We start from the raw sequence: 17,829 nt of genomic DNA, 5'->3' as shown, positions 1-17,829 counted from the left end.
CATTTGCAGGTGAAAACCATGCAAATGAGGTGAATTAGCAATCCAGGAAGCAGGCAGCTGTCCTCACAGGAGTAGTGTAGCCTGCAGAAATGTATTCGGTTGTAACATTTCTGCAAACTACAAAACAGAGCCATGACAGCCCCAAATAAAGGGTGTATATAATGTGGATGGCATGCCAATGGTCAAATATATGGCCATTGGCATGGAAAATAGTTTCAAAATAACAAAAAATAACTTTTATTTTTTTGGCCGATTTTGGCCGTTTAAGTGTAGGGCAGCGACACACAAATGGGATCGGCCCAAAAATAAAAAAAATAAAACATTGAAAAAAGCTTTTTAGGCAAAATCACAATTTTGCCATTATAGTCAATGGCAGGTAGAAGACAACAAGGCCACTGAATAGTGGTTGCTAGGGTGAAGGCTCAGTGTTAGACTTGTAACTAGGCATTAGCAGTCTGTTCTATGCAAATGAGGGGATGATACTGAATCACAGATGTTCCCTCATTGCTAGCCAGCACCCAACCGTGTAGGTGCAGGAAAACCATGGTGCAAGCCTAAGAGTTAGCTGACAACATAAAGGGGTGTGTCAGGCATACTGTAAACGTATTGGAGCTCTGTGGCTCAGGTTTGCCCTTAACTTAGCAGAGCTAAGGAAAGGGGGGTGTCCGAAACTGCCTAGAAGTGTTTACATTACCTAAACGGGTGGTTTAAAAAAAAAAAAAAAAGAAATTAAACCAGGAAATAGCATTTCCTTTCACATCTGAGCACTGGGTTTGCACGACACACCTCTTGGCTTAAACAGGAAGGCAATGGGAAGGGAAAACAGCAGTAGGAAGGTAATCAAGGAGAACTAGCATAGCCGACAGGTGAAATGTATCAGAATCAGCCAATTACACAGGCAGCAGCCCAGCCCAACACACTACTATAAACTATGCAAACACCTTTCCCTCTGGTTTTTCCCACAAACTCTACACCACTGGTATACACAGATGAGGAAATTTTACCTAACAAAAGCAACAAAATGATAGAGGCTGCTTTTGCTCTCATAAATCGACATGTGGAAGAGGCTGAGGGTGGTGAAGATGAGAATGCTGATGACCAACCCATAGTGAGGAGAAGGAGAAGAGTGTACAGACCCAGGGTAGCCTACCAGGGGCTACATGAGCTGGAGATAGTGGAGCGCTATAGGGTGGACAGGGACCTCCTACAGCAAATTGTTGAGCTGTGCCGACCACGGCTTACACACAGAAGCAACAGAGGAGAACCCATCCCAGTGGATACCAAGGTATGTGTAGTCTTAAGAACACTAGCCACAGGTACCTCCCAAAGGCCAATTGGGGATATCATGGGGATCTTACAGGCATCAGCATCCAGGGTACTCCACCAGTTCCTGGATGCCATGTCAGCACATGCCGGTGAGCACATATATTTCCTCAACACCCGTGAGATGTTGACCAGCAATATGCACCTCTTCCACCAAATAGCAGATTACCTGAGGTAGTGGCTGCTATAAACTGCATGCACATACACATCAAAGCACCACCCAGTGAGCGGGGTAGAGTCTACATAAACCGCAAGGGCTTCCTCTCCATCAACTGCCAGGTCGTGTGTGATAACCAGGGCATTATAATGAATGTGTGTGCTGGCAGCCCTGGAAGCTATCACGCCTCCCACATCTGGCATATGATGCAGCTGTACCAGAGATTTGCCAATGGGACATCCCATATGGCCACCTAGTGGGGGGTGTTGGTTATGTACTGAAGCCATGGCTGAGGACACCCATAGAAATGCACACACACCCGAACAAGAACTCCATAATGAGGCACATGCACAGATCAGAATCATAATAGAGCATGTGTTTGGGATGCTCAAGTCATGGTTCCGGTGCCTGGACATATCTGGTGGAGCCTTGCAGTACTCACCAGCTAGATGTACCCAAATTGTCATTGTATGTGCCATGCTACAAAATATGATCCTGTGGAAACAGCTGCAGCAGGAACTGCATGAGGCAGGGCTACACAGCCTCCCCACCATTGCCAAGGCCAGCACAGGCACAGAGTGACTCAGAGGAGGAACAACCTGAGCCTGCCAATGTAGGCAGAAGGAGGCATGCCCAGCATGCCCAGGCCTTGGCAAAGAGGGAACATATAGCACATACATTGACATGGTAGGAACCCAGGGAATGACACCTCCCTCTGACTTGTACATACAGTAAAAGGGATGCCAAACATGACACTATCTGTGCTTAACCATGTATAGGGAGTGTAACTATGTGCATCCGACATAGTCAGCCCTCCAGCACCATCCTCAATACTGGCACAGCCACAAGGTAAGTCACTCTCAGTTGCTGAATGTAGTAGTATGTTCTGCTACCTGTATCTGTGGTATGGATGTGAGCATGTAAGGGAATCGGGAGGCTGAATGGGATGGCAGCAGATAGTAGGTACCTATATCAGCAGCATGAAATCCTTAACAAATACTGATGTCAACATAGTAGGCAGTACTAGACAAGGTGACAAGATCCACTGCAGGACATGTGGTGGGCCAAATGTGTGTCCATATGACACACACATGCATGTCAGTAAGGTTCACATACCCAACAACAGCCTCAGCCAGCAGGACAGGTGTAGACAAACACAAAGAAAGGATGTGCTAAGGCCTCTGATTGATGGCTATGGAGAACAGCCCCCCTCCAGACATACACAGACAGACTACAACAGGTCAGGCAGTGGGATGTTAGTCCTGAAATGTAAGAAGTCTGAAACTGAAATGTAGGTCAATAAAACCTAAGACCTGTAGTGCACTGACATGCCTCTAGTCTGCATGATAGGTCAGAATACAGAATGGAATGGAAGCCAACAGAGTACCTGAAATACCAGTACAGTCATAGCAAATGTTTACAGTTGTCAGGTGTGCCCCCCCCCCCCACAATCCTATGTAGAAATGTAGTAACATGTACGTGTAGGTATAATAACAGTGGAGCACAGATTAACAGAGCTGGCCAAAGTAGCAGGATAGATTGTTGCACATATGCAATATGCAGAGCTCTATGTGTTAGGTTGTTGTGTGTTGCATATTGTGAGAAAGTGGTCAGCATGTAGGCATGGAGGGTTGAGTCCTGGTGGCCAATGGCCAGTACTGTTGATGACAGGGCCAAGCTCTCACAACTGCAGTGCCAAACACAATGCATCCCAGCAAGACACAATCCAGCAGTAATCCATACTAATTGTTTGGATGTAATATCTGTCATCATCTGAAAGATGGACATGGCATGAATGTGGGCCCAGACATACATACAGAACACAGGAGGAAGTACACTAGACAGAGAGTGTGTAAAATGTTACTGTCAAATGGACACACCTTTGGAATTGCACATACAGGTTAGCAGCACATCAGTTGGCTGTGTAGTATGGAATACTGGTGTAGTCTGGCCAAACACTGGCAGACCACAAAAGGCACAGGTATGAAGTACTGAGAAACTGCTGATGTCCCTGCACAAGCCAGAATAAGAGGAATGCCCCACATATATCTGTGAGTCAGCTGCAAGTAGCTTCCATAGCACACATGCACCCAGCTTACCCCACCATTAGCCACAGGTACTTCACAGGTCATATCCCTGCTGTTGGGAATGAGTATAATATAGCCACAGAATGCAGCAAGCTGAAGAGTTGTCCCTAGCTATAAGCACCAACCTGCCAGCATCCACACCAATGGATCAGTAAGGACAGAAACTATTGACATTAACACCTTGCACGTCTACCCTGTCACTCCAGGGGAATACAGTGGCTTGCAGCCTGGGACTGTAGGAGTGACACAATGCACTGGTCTGCTACAGATGGCCTGCATCACTGCCAAATGCATACAGTCCTCTGTCAAAGACCTGCATCTCACCCGTACTGCCAATGTATGTTATCTCATGGACTCCCAAATAACAACATAACACAGTCCATAGAACACAAATGCAAGGCCATGTTGACAAATCCCAGTAGCATGTCCACCATGTCCTACTGCATGAACTGTGGACCAACCCCTAAATACTGCTGGGATGAAGTGATAACTATAGGGATACTTATCAGATATTGTTTGCATAATGTTCGAAAGAGGAGAGAATAAAAGTTGGGGGTAGAAGCATGGACATCATGGAGTGTGTGAAGTCTGAAACTCAGATGTGTGCACATACTATCCCTGCCTGCAAACACAGGATATGGGTGGCTACAAACCTGCTCATAAACCACAATGTGAAGGGGTAATGACCAGAAATATTAGCCCTACCTCTGGGTAACCTGTGTGAATCTGTACAGCTGTGAGATATGGCCATACTGTCATGTCGATAGATTACAAGCAAGGGATCCTCAGCCACCACAGTACCAAGGTGCTGAACCATTTACACAGACCCATCAGCAAGTGTCTGCAGCTCCCCCTCCAGAATGGCATGACTGTGCAAGAATATGTAGGCTGCAGACCACAATACTGGACACAACCTTATTCATCTTGTGTTCCCCAGGATATTAATGCAAGCAAATATGTACACCTGTCAGTAGTTGATGTCATAAAACATCACAGTGTAAAACAGTACATATGTCTGAATATCTCTGCTAACCAGAAAATCATGTAGCAGAAAGAGCACAGACACAATTAGTTACAGTATCACACTATCCTTTGCCCACTGTGACCCCCATATTGTCAACCAATCTACTGATATCCTGCAGAAACAGGTTGCTAGCTGTAGGTGTAGAATACAAATGCCTGCATTGGAGTACAACCTACCTGGAATGGAATCACGCATTCAGTACAGAAGGTCATACTGTGCATGCTCCCACACTTAGAGAAACGAAGCCCATGTCTGACAACAAAATACTGAAAGGTTATACTGGGCATGCTCCCACACTTACAGAAATGAAACCCATGTCTGGTAACAACAGTGAACTATACATATCTGTCAGTCACAGATGTTTATACACACACTCCACATTGCACACCAGTAATACTTTGCACACACATCGGATAGGAATACACAGATATATCCAAGGACAACACAGTATAATAGACCAAACATACACATACATAGGTGTATGGAAGAGAGTGACAAACAGTGACAAAGAGCATCATGAGGACAATCCCACCCAGCACACATCCAATTGGCCAATACCACATGATGTGCAAATGTGTATCACTGAACACATTTGCTACTGGTATCCCTCAGCACTATAGTGTCTGTGGTGCTTGTAATTACTGTGTAACATGACTGTAGAAGTCCTTATTCATCTAGCACTTGTATACACGTTCCTTTCAAATGTAAACCTGTGTGTGACTGAGTGTTGTGTGTGTGCTTCCAGATGAATGGTTTATGGCCTATTCACACACACTGCACTTCCTATTGCCCTACTTTGGCAAGCCTGCTGATGTCATTCACCTTGAAATACACCTTTGTAGAAAGGCTAACCCTATAAGCTCTGTGGCATGTGTTATAACTGGGTCTATATTACATGATTGAAAATTCCGATGTTCGAACATGTAATGATTGACCCCAATTGAGCGAAATGGCAGAATGTAGAACACGTAAATGGAAATCTCCGTAAGGGGAGATTTCTGTTTACTGCAATGTAGTGTGGTCTCGGAGTTGGTATATTTAAGTAGCGGGGGTGTGGAGGTGCAGGGGGGCTTGCCCCCCTGCATAAAGCAGTTTAATGGTTTGTTTGGGTTTTTATTTTTTTCCGGCCATTCAACATTATGCTGGTTCACTCTATTGGGGTCAATCATTACGTGTTCGAACATCTGAATTTTCAATCACATAATATAGACCCGCTATAACTGCATAATGCTATAGTGTGATGTATTAGTTAGGTAGGAGTTCTAATCCCAGACATAACAAGTGTGCGTTTGTTTGTGTGTGTGTGTGTGTGTGTGTGTGTGTGTGTGTGTGTGTGTGTGTGTGTGTATGTGTGTAGGGATCAATGCTTTTGAGGCCAGTCATAGTCACTACACTGTCCATTGCTCTACTTTGGCAAGCCTGCTGATGTCATTCACCTTTAAATACACCTTTTGGGAAGGGCTAAATCTATAAGTTCTATGGCGCGTGCTATAACTGCATCATGCTATACTGTGATGTACTAGTCAGGTAGGAGTTCTAATCCCAGACATGGCAACTGTGAGACTTTAGTTGTGTGTAGGGATCAATGTTTTTGAGGCCAATCACAGTCACTACACTTTCCATTGCCCTACTTTGCAAGCCTGCTGATGTCATTCACCTTGAAATACACATTTGGGGAAAGACTAGCCCTATAAGCTCCGTGGTGCATGCTATAACTGCATTATGCTATAGTGAGATGTATTCGTTAGATAGGAGTTCTAATCCCAGACCTGGCAACTATGAGACTCTGTGCGTGTGTAGCGATCAATGCTTTTGAGGCCAGTCAACATCACTACACTGTCCATTGCCCTACTTTGGCAAGCCTGCTGATGTCATTCACCTTGAAATATACCTTTTGGGAAGAACTAGCCCCCTACACTCTGTGGCACATGCTATAACTGTGTAATGCTATAGTGTAATGTACTTGTTAGCTAGGAGTTCTACTCTCAGACATGGCAACTGTGAGACTCTGTGTGTAGAGATCAATGCTTTTAAGGCCAGTCACAGTCACTACACTGTCCATTTCCCTACTTTGGCAAGCCTGCTGATGTCATTCACCTTGAAATACACCTTTGGGGAAGGATTAGCTCTGTAAGCTCCATGGCGTGTGTTAAAACTGCGTAATGATATAGTGTGATGTACTAGTTAGGTAGGAGCTCTAATCCCAGACATGACAACTGTGAGACTCTGTGTGTGTTTGTGCATGTGTGTGTGTGTGTGTGTGTGTGTGTGTGTGTGTGTGTGTGTGTGTAGGGATCAATGCTTTGGAGGCCAGTCAAAGTCACTACACTGTCCAGTGCCCTACTATGGCAAGCCTGCTGATGTCATTCACCTTGCAATGCACCTTTGGGGAAAGATTAGCCCTGTAAGCTCTGTGGCACATGCTATAACTGTGTAATGCTATAGTGTGATGTACTAGTTAGGTAGGAGTTCTAATCCCAAACATGGCAACTCTGTGTGTGTGTGTGTGTGTGTGTGTGTGTGTGTGTGTGTGTGTGTGTGTGTGTGTGTGTGTGTGTGTGTGTAGAGGGATTAATGCTTTTGAGGCCAGTCACAGTCACTACACTTTCCATTGCCCTACATTGTCAAGCCTGCTGATGTCATTCACCTTGAAATACACCTTTGGGGAAGGGCTACCCATCTAAGCTCGGTAGTGCATGCTATAACTGTGTAATGCTACAGTGTAATGTACTAGGTAGGTAGGGGTTCTAATCCCAGACATAGCAACTGTGAGACTCTGTGTGCTTGTTTGTGTCTGTGAAGGGATCAATGCTTTTGAAGCCAGTTGCAGTCACTACACTTTCTATTGCCCTACTTTGGCAAGCCTACTGAAGTCATTCACCTTGAAATACACTTGTGTGGGAAAGGCTAGCTCTACAAGCTCCATGGCGCATGGGATAAATGTAATAAACTGTAGTAGTAATACATAGCTGGGTAGGGGTTTGAATCTCAGTACTGACAGCTGTGTGTGAGTGTATGTGTGTGTGTGTGTGTGTGTGTGTGTGTGTGTGTGTGTGTGTGTGTGTGTGTGTGTGTGTGTGTGTGTGTGTGTGTGTGTGTGTGTGTGTGTGTGTGTGTGTGTGTGATCAGTATCCTGTGTGGAGGTAGCAGTGATTGTGTAATAACAGGCCTCATTGTGGGACTTGTTTTGGACATTTCTTATATTCAGGAGCTACTATATGTCACAATGTCCACCTTACAAGGACAACAAATATCATACAGCAGAGAGGTTGGTGTAGACAATCCATACCCCTATATATGACATTATGGATTGGGGAGCCATATAGGCAACCCTTGTATTACCCAGAGAACACTCTTCACCCATGTCTCATACACAAACACACTTGGCTAGGCAACAACCACTATGTTGGTAGTTCCCTGCATATTGCCCACAGATAGTAACCAAGGTGTGATTGCACTGGACTACAGAGGACATGGCATCCTGTTCCATCCCTACAATAGGCAAACAGTTGCTTACAGTGGTCCTTTGCTATGTTCCCCACTGGACACCTGCAACAACTGTAGAGTCAGCAAATGTAACCCACAAAGGAAATACCATACCTTAAGCACATGCCCTGTACGGACAGATGCCACTATCATCAGCAAATACTTGTATAATGCTGTCAATGTAGGTGCAGGATCAACCTCAGTTCCATAGCCAGTTTTCACCACATGATGTCAGGAATGCCAAATTAGATGATAACAATCTGTCAACACAACATACCCCAGACACCCCAGGTGCATTTCCTCATGTCACAGAACATTCACGTGGGACATGTGCACAACCCAAACACCATCCATGTTATGGAATAGAGAACACATACATGGCAAGCATTGCACAGAACTGGCCACCCACAATAGTAACCCAGATGAGTGGATGGTGAATACAATACCCACCTGCGTGGGCTAATCTAGGGGCTACACCCCTGAGCCACACTGCAGACCATGATCATGTGGCCTGATGCCAAGGTATACCCTTAACCTAGCCTTGTGCAGCCTTCTGGCACAGTCAACTACTACACACCTGTGAAGCAATGAACCCATGCATGTCAGTACTGGTAAATCTGTATCTGTATGTGTGTGGAAATTAATAATTTGGAAGCCATTCACACTCACTACACCTCCCATTGCCCTACAGTAGCATGTCTTCTGATGTCAGTCACCTTGACATACCCTTTGCCCATATATCAGCCTGATAACCTCTGTGGTGCATGTGATACCTGCGTAATACTGTAGTGTAGCAAACTAGTTAGTTAGGAATTCTAATCCTGACCCTACCAACTGTGATAATGCGTGTGAGTCCCTGAGAGAGTGTGGTTGTGTCTTCATTGACACCTGCTTTTGTGCACAGGCACATGTACTACACTTACCTTATCCATCGTTTATCACTGTTGCTGATGTCACTCACCTTCAAAGATACCTTTGGATAGCTCTCCAACATGTAAGCTCTGTGGCGCATGCAATAACTGCATAAAAATGTAATAGCAATACATAGTCAGGCAGGGGTTTGAAACCCCGTACTGGTAAGTGTGTGACACAAACATGCTTAGCTCTTACTCTCTTACCCCCTTCCTTTCTTACTTTATCTCTGTCTGTCTCTCTCATGCCCTCTCTGGTGGATGTGGAAAAGTATACCTGCTTTGCTTAGGCAGCAGTTTGTGTTTTGTAAGTGATGCTCATGATCAGCTGATGGCCTGTGCATGAATTGCAGTCCCTCACTAGCTGATTGCATGTGGAACAGCTGTGGTATCATTCCCATAGCCAATTGCATGGAAACACACTCCTATAATTAGGAACATCATGAGGGTGTTGGTCCTTTTCATTCAATGTGAGCAGGACTTCATGTCGGTGTTTGGAAAACAGCATCACAAAGGGTAGTGGAATATACCTCTTACAACATAGACTATGGAGACAGGCCAATAAACAGGAGGGGAATGTTCCAGACATGAGGACAGAATGTATGTCTTGCTCTTCTACATTTGAAGTAATGTTGGTTTAACAGGGTTTGTGTGGATATGGCTGGTCTACATGATTTAATATCTGTCATGATAGTGTTATGTGGTTGAGGAAACTCTCACCTGTAGGTCTATCTGCAGACTGGCCAGTGTTTGGAGTCTTAGATGTGTTGTGTTACTCACACATGTCCTATCTTTAAAACTGCAGTAGTATACTCTGAGGATTGTAGTCAGTACATGGTGACAGCCATGTGAGTTACTGACTTCATATCCCTCAGAAGACATATGTCACAACAAACCCTGTTACACCAGTAAATGTATGAGTTTAGCACAGCAACATGTAAATATTGGCCCTGTGTTAGTGCTTCTAGCCACAACTCTGTCAACCTTTGTACATATGTCATGCAGTAAGAGGTGCATATGTTCAGTATGTCATTATTTACTGACATCATACCTGATAACAAACCAGTGAGATATCAGACTTCTAGACATGTTATGTATAGTAGGGCTTATATTTGAGGACAAAACCTGGACATTCTGTTGTAGTGTGTACAGTAGTGAGGTCTGTGTACTTATGGTGATTGTCGACAGTGTGTGTATTGTGGGCTTGTGACCTCTGCTCCTCCAGTTATTATGTGTTAGGACAGACAGGAGTGTGTAAATCCATAAACTGTGTGAGCTTATCTATTCCAGTATTTTCATGATATCCCCATTTACATGGCTGTAAGCATCCACTTTGTCTGGCTTGGTCCACACATCTTACATTAAGGGGTTCTGTGTATATCTCTGGATTGATCAGAGTGTGTCAGACTGTCTACATTTATTGGTCATATCACTGCTGCATTCCACAGGATCATTACTGTGATAATGGTGGTACTGCACTATGATGATCTTATCATGTCTGTCAGTAACTGATAGCGTGCATGTCAATATCAGATGTGACGTCACACAGAACATTTCTGTTAAGACAACCCCTGTTACAGTAGCAACAGTCTACATTTATACGTGCAATACTTACATGACATCCCCTTGCACTAAGAGGTTGTGACTATTGGTGCTTGGTGCTGAAGTATGACTCCATTACATGTTTACATGTTATGGACATATGTTATACATATATGAGTATATCTATATATAGATATATATATATATATATATATATATATATATATATATATATATATATATATATATATATCCACATATACATATATATATATATGGATATATATAGACTGCGGTGGTGGTGCTGCGGTAGCATTGTTGCCTCACAGTAAGACGTTGTCCTGTTTGATTCGCAGCTAGAGCGTCTTCTGTGTGGAGACATGCATGAATAGGCATACCTTCGTTGAAGGTTGTGCATCAGGGCCGGCAACTCGGCACATAAAAATCTACTGCCTATCATTAGAGAACCGGAGTTCCGCTGTGGCGACCCCTAACCGGGAAAAGCCGAAAGACACAAACAAACATATATGGATATATATATATATATATATATATATATATATATATATATATATATATATATATATACAGATAGATCTATATATGACCATATATATAACAAAGTATACAGATGTATATAAATACATATCTATAAATATATATGTGTATGTACACATATATCTACATATATATATATATAGATATATATATATATATATTTATATATATATATATATATATATATATATAGATCCTTGCTACGTGTAAACATGACTGTTGTATACAACTTCCCAGATGTATCACACCGTATTTATCTGCTATGTGTATATTTAGATATAACAACATAAGTGATTCAACACTATCACTAACAAGTATTACACAATTGCAGAAATCATAGCAGTTGTTCAGTATGTATACTGACAGATATATTGGAAAAAACAACTGTCTTCACAGCTGTGATGGCTTAGTGGTTAATTGCTGTGACAGTAGTGTACAGGGTCCTGGGTTCAAGACCTGCAAGGGCTGTTTATTTTGCTGATGAGCAGAACAAGGGCTGTTGGAAATAGAGTGGTTAAGGCAGTTTTGAGCAGCTTTAAGGAGGTTGGAATGGGTTTGTGCGATGGTAAGTTCTGCTAATGTACGGTTAAACAAAAAGACGTTTACACCGTGTAGGCTTCACTTACCAATGTGCAAATCTGCTTAGCATTTATATTGCAGCAATGCTGAAACCTGCTATGCATGGCTCAGCCATGGTAACCAGTGCTCACATTTCGATGTGATAAAATAGCAGGGTAATGACATCTTTAATAAGTGTATTTAATTCCATGTACATAACATGCGTCTATGTGCTGTCATTACAGTAGCAAGGGGTGTGAGTCTACTGTCTGGGACACCTGGGTATATATGGCTTGTGAAATACTCTTTTCCATTTGAATGTGTTTCATACATGGGTAGTATACCAGGTTATATGCAGTCACACTGGCATGTAGTGTATCATTACAGTACTACTGTTGACATTGCAGTCCCAAGTAGGAGTAGATTGCAGATTGTAGTACTGGAACCAAACACCCCTGCATGCAAAGATGGACTCTGAGTCCTAACTATTGTGTTCTTGGTGTGCGAGCTGTTTGTCATTAAGTATTTTCTACTGGATATTGATCTGACATCTGGATATTAACTGTAGACTACTGTGTGTATAGGACATGTTATTGAGGGCTGCTGTCATGTAGGAATGGCATACTTATCAGTGTCAGATGTCTATCTGTCAACACAGTCATCCTACTGCATAACCAGTTGGCTAGGATGTCTGTCTGTCCTCTGTAAAGATGTGCAGATGTTGCAACTCCATCTTGGCTGCTTATAGGCAATCTATGCTTGAGTGACACTGACATGTCTGCCCAGCTGTGTTATGAATACCACAGCTAGGAATCCACACCCTGTATGCAGCACATGCATGAATACTTCAGCTAGACTACCACAGTCAACAGAAAATGCTTGGGTACAGGTCTCCAAGACAGACACTGACCATATTATGTAATACATGTTGCATACATGTTAACTGGAGCACTTCACTGGCCCTCTGCAAGAGGCAACCAGTTGATTGGATGTTGCATATAACTCTCATCCTGAGGCTCACCCCTGTGGTATCTGTTGATAGATGGCCTGCTGGCACATGGCAGGTGGCATGATACCAGTATACACACATCCCATACTCTTCCCATCTTTCCATGGACAATAGCCTGGTACACACCTATGAACACCTGGACAGATGGACCTCTGTACTGACAAATGTGTACATGTGCATTACTGAGAATAACAGTGTCTGTGTGTTTGTAAACCTGTAGTTGATAATACTCTGAGGCCCTTCACACCCACCGTACCCCCGTTGCCATAGTTAGATGAGGCTGCTGCTGTACTGGACATTACATGTACATTGTTACACTCTTCACCCTAAGAGCTACCCGGGGCTTGCAGTACCAGCAGAACACTGTTGTACAAATGGGTTGATAGGCATGGGATACTCTCTGAGTTCTGGCAAGTGTGTGTATGTGTGCAAGTGTGTATATTTGTAGGATACAGCATTCTGAGGCCACATTCTCCTATTACAATATGCCTTGCCACACAGTATTAGGGATAGTGATGTTGCTGACCATAGGAGAGCCATCACAATGCATCACCCTACTATCCTTGTGGCATGTGCATTAAATGCATATCCCTGTAGAAGCACTCTTGGTATAGACAAAGGGTTGTGTTGCAGTCCTGGTCAATGTGTGATGGTGGGTATGTCAGAGTATTATCATGGGTTTCAGTGCATACAACATCCACTGTGGTGTGTGGTTGCTGGGTATACTGTCTTTACACCATGGTACCCCCAGTACATGTCCCATGTTCCACTGTATTGGGACCACTGTCACCATGAACCATACAGGTAACTGATAACACTATCCAGCCCAGTTATGCATGTGCTGTGTGCAACTTTTCTGTAACAGAATGGGCACACTGACAAGGTAGTTAGCACTGATAATCCCAGGTCTCTCAGGTGTGTGTATGACTGTTATGTGTTTGTCAGTATGTATATGACAGTATGTCACATTGTGTATTACCCATAAACAACTAGTACACCCCCCATTACCATACTGTACAGGGCCTGGGGATGTTCTTCATGTAACATGTAACCTGGAACACACCTCATCCTAAAATCTGTGTGGTGTGTGCAATTAAGACCACACACATCATTAGCACTACACACCTAGGTAGGGTTTCTAGTCCCAGTGTTGCCAAGTAAGCGTGTGTGTGTATGTGAAGGAATTTATTTTTGTTTGCAGAATATACATGTCCCAGGAGGTCATCTGTCTGAGAACTGCCTGGCAAATGCTAAGATTTCACAGGTATCATCCTGTGGAAATACATTCCATCACAACTAGTGGTAGATGTGTAAATGCCCTCTTCCCCATTGTATAGTTGTACATCAATACTGGAGTTGGTATATATAACTGGATGTGGCTCTTGTGGACAAAGCCATCATCATTGCAGTTACTGTTGAATGTATCCCCTGATTAGCTGGCTGTAATACTGTACAGTTCATGTTAACAGGTTAAGTAGTTGTCAATCACACTAACTGTGGTTCTACAGCACCTCACACCCTCCAAAGGGTAGGGCTGTGTCACCCACACCAGCACAGCTATGTTTACTGAGTTGAGGATTACACTACATTTGGGAAGAGGACATATACCCTGCCAGCACCATCGTTGATGACATTAAACTAGCAGACTGCTTATTTCCCAATGTGTTGTTGTGCCTATTCCGTCTTGATGGAATTACATAGGCTAAAATGGGTTCCTTGCACAAGTACATGCATCCATGTGTACAGTATTCCCTGTGTATTGCATCAATAACAAATCCTCTACGTGTGTTATACGCAAACATGTGGTGTGTACCTCCCAGTTCACTTACCATTGTCCACTGTAGAAGGGCTGCTGACATCAGCCACCATGCAATCACTTGTATACACCCCCCAGACCTATCAGCCATGTGGCACATGCAGTAACTGTTATACAGACCTGTGATATGTGTTCACCTGTACCCAGGATATGGCACAGCCAAGGTGTCACCACAGCGCCATACCCCTTGTATGATACAACAGCAGACCATCATCCTGCTGACACATGGACACCTACAACAAAAACGGAATACATTTTGGAGACCACAATCACTCAGTGTTAATAACAGCTATAATGCATCATGGCTGGACAGCTACACTTCCTGACATGTAAGCATTAAACTTTACTGCAGACAACATGTTGCACAGAATTACATTGGTACACCATAGTACAGTCACTCTGTGCATCAGAACCAGATTAGCCTGTCCCTGCATCGATGTTATGGATGACAGGGTTGTAGCACAGGTATCATCATATGCACAGGGTGTGTTGTTGGCTTGCCAGAGACCCAGGCTGAGCCATATATTTGACATCATGTGTGTGTGTGAGGGGTTTAATAATTAATTGGGCTGTTGTGATGTGGTGTGCGTAGGTATGGGGTTGCTAGCTGTGTTGGTAATGTGTGCATGTGTATGCATGCACACAGTTCTGCCATGTGGCTGCCCTATACAGGAGTTTGTTGGACAGCTACAGACCGTACCTGGCAGGGTGTGCAGTTCACTGTCTCTGGCCATGGACATGCGAACTGTGCCTGCCAGGGGTTCCACGGGCACCACCAGGTACAAACCACGATATTGTACTCTCCCCTGATGATGACATATGTCCACTGGATCCAGGTCCCTCTTGGGACCAGACAGGGTCACATGCACATGGCTTGCTGTGTTTTGGTGTGGACAGCACCCCCCTGTGCAGTACTGGGGCTTGTATTGCCACTAGGGGAGTGGATCTGGGTTCTGGCACATTCATGTCGACCTCCAGCTGTTTGTGTTGCTGGCCTACATCCACAGGGCCATTGCACTACTCCCACCATTTGCTCGAGCACAGACATTCCACAGTTGAGCATTCCCACCATCTCACCCAACCGTCTATCCATGACCTCTGCAAAATAACAGTGGGCACCTACAAAATCACGGATGTTGTCAATAACAGCTGAATGAGCAGCCCTCTGCAGCCTCAGACGCTGTCTGGTGTACTGTTCCATACATGCCTGTGCCTCCAGGATGGCCTGAAATATGCGTCTGGTGGCATCAGATTTAGCACCTCTGCCAGGGGCATGATGACCAGCAGCCCTTTACAAGCACCCTGTGCATCTGCCTATGTGGTACCCCACTGGACATCTGGCTCATCCGGCTATGGCTGCTGTGTCCAGACACACATGTCATAGATATCACACTGTCCTGTCCCATGCCACTAACCACCAACTGTCCCTCAGCTATGGCCACTGGTGATGGGGTATGTATAGGCAATGTAACTGTGTGTGGGGATGGGGTGGATAACAGTGGGATGTCAAACAATGGCACAGCTTCAGCCCCTAACAACCCTGCCTGTGTCTCAACACACCTATCATCATTATCAGTGTCTGTATGGACACCAACATCAGATTGCCTGCAGGAGGGAACCTGACCCACCTCACCACCTGTGAGGGGAAAACAAGAAATGCACTTTAAGATCTATACGTCATTGCTTAACAGTACACACACACACACACACACACACACACACACGCACACACATGCACACACACACGCACACGCACACACACACACACACACACACACACACACCCTGACATTCCACCATACTACTTACCTGTTCCTGAGTTTACAGAATGTCCATAGTTTTTCTCTTATTTTCCCCATCCTGCATTGGTCTTGAATAATTACAGTCAATAATATCAATCATTAACATATCATTCTTCTAATTGCTCAGAAAATTATAACAAAACATGACCTGTTACTCCATTAACTCTTTAACTTGATTGGAGTCATTATTTCAAAGACTCCCTGATGTCATCAAGTGTTCACTCTGGTTTTGTCCAGAAGTCTTGCACATGGCCCCCATATGCTATGGGCTACTACAGTCAGTCAATAATGTCACACACTGGAGTTTCATACTTAACTATTGCTGAGTAGATGCAAGATCTGTTGCTCTATCCACTTTTTATGTGGACTACAGTAATATTTGGAAACACTCGCTGGTGTTGTCTAGTAATTCCTCAATGCATCTTTAGTGCTGCATACTTGGGTATTCTTTCATGTTTCTCCTGATTGCAATTAAAAAAGTATCCCTGATGTCTAGTTTTACCTCCCAATGCATCTTTCATGCTGCAGACTTTATTATTCTATCAGCTTTCCTGTGATTACATTTAAGAAAAGTATTCCTGGTGTCTAATGCGTCTGTCCATTTCCATTTACTGCATGATTTCTAAGGGAAGTTGAGAGGTATGAAGAACCCCACACTCACATATGAGCCTACATGGACACACACACACACACACACACACACACACACACACACACACACAAACACACACACACTTACAGGTGAGGTTGCACAAAGATATTACACGCAGACCTCTCATTACCCATCTGTCAACATGCATGGCATATGGCACTCAACAGCATGCAGTGCAGCTATAGTCAATCCCTGTTACCAGCATTACACATCTCTGTGATATATGGGTTGTGTTAGTAGGTGATTCCCCTTCCCCTGGAACACACTGCACCCATGTACACAGTATTGCTGCGCACCTGTTCGGCACCCTGGCACGTACTGTGCACTATACCTCACAGGTGTACACATCATTGCTGAATGTCTATATGTGTGTCAGTTATGTTTGCTCTGCTGCTCACAGCCCCTATGTGTTTGTCCGACACATACCTTGGGATGGTATGCGGACAGATGTCATTTGTGAATGCCTGATGTCTAATTTACAGATGTCATCATCACCAGTGCATGTATGGCCAATAAAATACAATTACACTGACAACCTTCAAACCTTACTGTGGCTATTGGGAGTGTACACACACTTATTGATATGACATCCTCTTCTCTGATATGCCATGGGGCCACATTACTGTATATGTTAACATTACATGAACCTGATATGTGACATATGACCTGTGCAATCAAATGCAGTATCAAACAAATGTGTTAGTTGTGCAGATGCTGATTTAGATGCATACAATTTGTGGGTGCATATGTGTGCATACCCTTATCATGATTTTTTGCATCAACTGTTATGTGTACTACAGCAGTCACTATTCCTGGAAGGGGTATACTAGCATGGCCATCTGCATTTGCCAATATTTGGTCAATATGCCCTACAAATGTCCCCCAACTCTGAATGACTGCAAGG

This window comes from Protopterus annectens, chromosome 2.part0 (genome assembly GCF_019279795.1).
Source record: "Protopterus annectens isolate FY-2018-M chromosome 2.part0, PAN1.0, whole genome shotgun sequence".
NCBI classification, from domain to species: domain Eukaryota; kingdom Metazoa; phylum Chordata; order Ceratodontiformes; family Protopteridae; genus Protopterus; species Protopterus annectens.
The sequence above is the reverse complement of the archived record's forward strand: the minus strand, read 5'-3'. Positions refer to the sequence as shown.